The sequence below is a fragment of the Belonocnema kinseyi genome, chromosome 8 (assembly GCF_010883055.1).
Source record: "Belonocnema kinseyi isolate 2016_QV_RU_SX_M_011 chromosome 8, B_treatae_v1, whole genome shotgun sequence".
NCBI lineage: Eukaryota > Metazoa > Arthropoda > Insecta > Hymenoptera > Cynipidae > Belonocnema > Belonocnema kinseyi.
Window position 1 is genome coordinate 98640903 of NC_046664.1, and position 5399 is coordinate 98646301.

Below are 5399 nucleotides of genomic sequence, written 5' to 3' on the forward strand. Positions count from 1 at the left end.
ATGTAAAATATTTTGTCTTTTCAAAATTTTAATTCCACTTATTTTATCATATTTTTTACCAACCTCCATAAATTGATGTATAGTGAGATCAGATAAGAAAAGGGTGAGGTTCAGGAAGTATTGTTGGGAGATTGATAATATTTAAATGTGCTTAAATGGCAAGACTTTTCGGCTACTGTGGTTGGTACACGCGATCAAGGACCTTAGAAACGATTTTTTTCGCTCCCTTTTGTGCATGTCAATGTCCTACGAAAACAGCAGTGGTCGGGGTAAGCCGGATGAGGTGGAGGTGGGACAAACTGCATCGAACACATGCCAAAAGGACGAGTCATAAGTGGTTTAACTATTAACTATATCATCGTGACATTCATGACATAGGAGCAGTCAATATATACCTACTTATATACATATTTATACCTAAATATTTCTTCAGACGAATCATTCGCTATTTTAAGACAGAGAAAATTTAATAAACATCAACCAACATGAGAAAAATGTATGTTTATATTTTAACATCTGATCACCGTACTTAGAGTATAAAATTCAAAACAAACGAGTAGTTCACTCACCTTTCAAATTGGTTACTTCGTTTATGATATTTAAAAAATATATTTTTAAATAGTGTCTTTAATGTACTTCGTGCTTTCAACAAGAATTTAAGAGAAAACGTAGTCTGTCCTCATTTTCTGAGAAAATTAGGAAAGAATTGAATCATTACTTTCCAAGAAGAGATTGTAGAAGCAACCTAGTACTGGTAAACGTAAATCCCCTAATGTCAAACTATTTTCTGTACTGTCCTAATACTAGGACAATATTAATGGCGGGGCACTAAAAATACCCTTGACTCTCGATAGTAGTATGCCAGTAAAAACATAGTTATCATTATAAGGGGTCCTCCAACTGAGGGACTGTATCACTACAGTGCTGGTAGTAATAATAAATTTCCACCTTGGTTATTATAGACCACATTGTAGAAATATAAACATTTCTGGACAGGTAGAACAATAAGAAAAAACAATGTGTAACTTAGTTAAATTTTCTCAATTTACTGTAGAAGACTATAGGTTTGATTTTTGTATAAAGGATCAATCCGCTGACTAATAATTATTCAAGGTATACGATTTTTGGGAAGAAACGTTTCAAACCTAAGTTTAGACTATATGTATAAATCACTTAATTTCACATTTCTACATTATTAATGCGGCTTAAACTTGAAATAAATAATTCAGAAATATCACTGTGAAAACTAGAATTATTTTGTTTAGAACATCATGTTTTCCAGGTACTACTTTAGACTCGATGTGTCTTCTTTTTGAATAGGACAACTTCATGTTGAATACTGATATTATATATTTTTTGTTCAGTGACCTTAAGGATATGAATCTTACATGTGAGAACCAGATTTTGGCTGATTTTAAAATAAGTTTAGAAGCATATACTGTCATATACTGCGAAGACACATTGTTTCAAAACTTGATGCCATTAAAAAGTGGGTTTTTTAGATGTCGCTTTAATTTAAAAATAATGTTGACACTTGGCATTATAAAAAGTCCAATTTGCATACATTTTTATTCGACTAAAATAATACATACTATAATTTCTGGTAGAAACAAGGTAGTTTTAAAACACTGAACCAGATTGTCATCAGCCTGAACGTCTAATGATGAGATTCAGAGTAGTGTTAATTGGAACAGGATAGGTCAGATCTTTCATTTAATTTTGAAAGTACTGTCTGGAAATATTACTAAAAATAGAGTTGCGTGATTTAATTTAAGGATGTGTCTATAAACTCACCAAAAATTCGGTGCGCGCGTATCATTGAGAAACTGGAAAGGTAGGTTCACCGAAATTCGATGAACGTAGCATTAATATTTTTTATAAGCCTAAACACTTCGTTTATTTGAAAAAGATTTTGGATCATAGCATTAATTAACTATTGGCATAATAATATAATAGCAACATCGTGTATACTTTGATTATTTAAATTAAATTTTTACCTTTTCTAAATCATATAAAAATCACAAAAGAAACAAATTGTAGTACAAAGTTAATTATTATTAATAGTAATAAATTAGACTCGTTGTTAATGAAAATATAAATAGAAATTTAGGAAGAAAACTTTCAAAAACTACAATTGCAACTTGATTTTTCTGTACGGCATATAACTTTTTATTTTATATTTGCTTGATTATAAAAGAAATGAACAGTGTTAGAATTTTTTATAAATTTTCTAGTGAATCTAACGGTAAGACAACAGGAGGTACTTACGAATTGATACGTGATGGGTTTGACAATTAAAAATATGTATTTAAGTAGGTGAGACTGATGGTCACGTTGATTGCGTGGTTTCGCGACTGAATCAGTTCACTGTAATGTTTTAAGTCGGAGTGCCAAATATCCACATTTGAATAGCGTTTACAGTCGTGAGTGGAAGCCCGCGAAGCACTGAATGTTTAAATTGAACCGGGCCCGATAAGACCCACGGCGTGGCTTGCGAAGAAGAGGAAGCAAGCGTGAAGAGAAGGGTTCGTAAAGAGGAATGGGTCTCCCATTGATGCCCTGGGATGTTTTGGAACTTTTTTTGGATATTCAAAAGTCCCAAGTAAAATGTCCCTCTTAGAAACAGGACTTTGCGGGATTAAGTGCATGCACAGGTGTCGCATTGTTTCAGCACGTGTGCAAGCATGCTACAATCTTTTTTGGTAAGGAATAACTAATTAATTAAGGGATCGTTAAAAAAATACGTCAGGCTATAATGAAAACATTTTCCACCCCTACCCTTCTTCGTCACAGATTAGGCCACAAAGCTCGAAACTCTTAGGGTGAGGTCATAAATACGAATACAATTATAATAATTATAATTAATATCAATTTTTTATCTTTGATTTCATTTGATAAACACCTTAAATAAAACAAAAAGCATACAAAAATAATATTTTAAAAGATTTAGAGCCCAAAATCCTCTCAAACCAGGGGTAATAAAGTGATTTTTCACAAAAATAGGGGAATATTAGGGGAATAAATCCTTTCAAATAAAATTAATGTATAGGTATCATATTGAATTTTATATCAAAATATATTGCATTTTGAATAAAATAGTTGAATTTTTAACGAGAGTTGAGTTTTTAAGCTAAAAAACAGAATTTCCAAAAATAGTTCAATTTAAAAAAAATTAGTGGATTTTTCAAAAAAAAAAGCTTAAACTTTAACGACAAAAAACTGACTTTGTAGATAAAAATTGCATTTTTAATCAAAAAGGCTATTTAAATTTCCAACCAAGAATTTTTCCACCAAAAAAGATTATATTTCATTAAGACAAACAAATTTTCTATTAAAAAAAAAACAAAAAAATATGTATAAGCTAGTTAAATTTTTGAAAAAACAAGACCTTATACAAAATAGTTGCATTTTCAATAAAATAGTTGAAATTTTATCCACATAGTTGAATTTTTATCCTGCAAAGATATATTTTCAACCAAATAGTTGAAGTTTAAAAAAATTCGTTCTTAATCAAGTAGTTGAATTTACAATTCAGTGGTTGAACTTTCAAACAAAAAGGACGAATTTTCAACCTACAAAGATGAAGTTTGAAGCAAATGGTCAAATTCTTAAACAAGCATGATTAAAATACAACCAAAAATAGTTGCATTTTCTACCAAAAAGTTGGATTTGTAAGCCAAGAAGACGACATTTTTAGAACACAGTTGAGTTTTCAATAATGAAAGATGAACTCTCAACTAAAAATCTAATAGTCAATCAAGACGAATTTTGCAAGTAAATAGTTAAATCCTCAAGCACCACAGATTAATTTTAAACTAAAGTGTTGAACTTTTAATGAAAAAAATCTAATTTCTACCGAAAGAGACGAATTTTCAAGCAATATAAATTTTTCATTCAAAAGAGAAATAATTAAACCAAATGGTTGAATTTTTAAGCCGAAAAAGTAACTTTATACCAAAACTGTTGAGTTTTCAACCAAGAAGATTAATTTTTCACGAAAAAGACGCACGTTCAACAAAATACATGAATTTTCAAAGAAACAGTTAAACCTTCAAAAAAAAGATAGATATTCAAAATAAAACTTTATTTAAACAAAAAAACATTTGAATTTTCTACCAAAATAGTCAAATTTTCAAAGCAAAAATGGTGAAATTTCCATGAAGGAAATTAAATTTTCTACAAAAATAAAAGACGAATTTTCACCAAAATACACAAAGTTTCAACCAACTGAAAAAGTTCAACGTTTGACAAGAAATGGAATATTTGAATTTTCAGTTTAAAATGTTAGGTTTCAATGTTCAAAAAGAGAAAGTTTCAAGAAAGTAGTTCGATTTTCTACGAAGAATATTATTTTTCTACCTTAAAGACAAATTCACAATAAAAAGCATAAATTTTCAACGAAAATAGTTCAATTTTCAATTAAAAGCGATCGATTTTCAACCAAATATGGAATAATTAAATATCTAGTTAAAAACTTAATTTTCAACTGAAAACATAAATTCTCACAATAAATTAAATAGTGAAATTTTCAACTAAAGGTCGGCACTGAAAGAACAATTTTACAATGTTCAATGGTTTTATAGATCAACAAGATATATCGAAAGACATCTATTCGAAATCTCAATTTTAATATAGTAATAAAAATATTGATAATTCAAAAATGCATTGCCTTACCTCATACCTCGGCAACGTGCAACTCGATTTTGTATGTTTACCGTATAATGTCGAATGTTATTACGCTTGTTGTATTCTGGCAATCTAATAATAATATTATTTTCGCGTTAAGGCTATTTATTTAGTAATATGATCGAAATGAATAAAAAAAGCTAGTTCTCTTCAACCATATAAATCGGCAAGACTCATAACTGCTCATTACTACATTTAAAAAAAATAAAATTTTTGATTAAAGATTTACTTCGTATGTACTTTTTTTATATATTCCTTTTCCTAAAAGTTTTTATATACAGTAAAATAATAAAATACATCTTTTTTCAAAGAAAAGCCATTAATAAACTATTTGAAACTCCTTTTAGAACCAAAGTATCAATCAAATTGTAACCGACATTTTTATATCTTCTATTTGTACAAAATAACCTATTAAAAAAGAACTTTTTTTGTCATTATTATCTTTTCTAAAAAAGACAACACGGGAGATTTATCAAGAATAAATGTCACTTTTTCGCACACATATCAACATGTAGAAGAATACTGTACTAAGTCGAAAGAATTCGGTGTATCAGAACCTTGCATCTACTAGGCAGTCTGATAAGTCCCAGAAAAATGAAACACGGAGACGTTTTTTTTGGCCAAAGTCGGTTTTATTTTTCAACATACTATCCTTTTAGGTCGATACAGCGAGTCCAACGATTTTCTAACTTTTTGATACCGTCCGAAAAGTA

The 5399-nt window shown here is 29.4% G+C and overlaps 1 protein-coding gene across 6 annotated transcripts in view; it reads right to left on the reverse strand.

Moving 5' to 3' along the window:
• The window catches only part of LOC117178017, a 79930-nt gene that overhangs the window by 14931 nt on the left and 59600 nt on the right, over positions 1-5399 (reverse strand). The window contains exon 1 of one of the 6 annotated variants that reach the window (XM_033369201.1): positions 2269-2424. The exons of the other annotated variants lie outside the window; for them this stretch is intronic. The gene's annotated coding sequence lies outside the window, so the exon portion shown is untranslated. Of the gene's footprint in view, positions 1-2268; positions 2425-5399 lie in introns of those variants that run through there. 6 annotated transcript variants of the gene reach the window in all.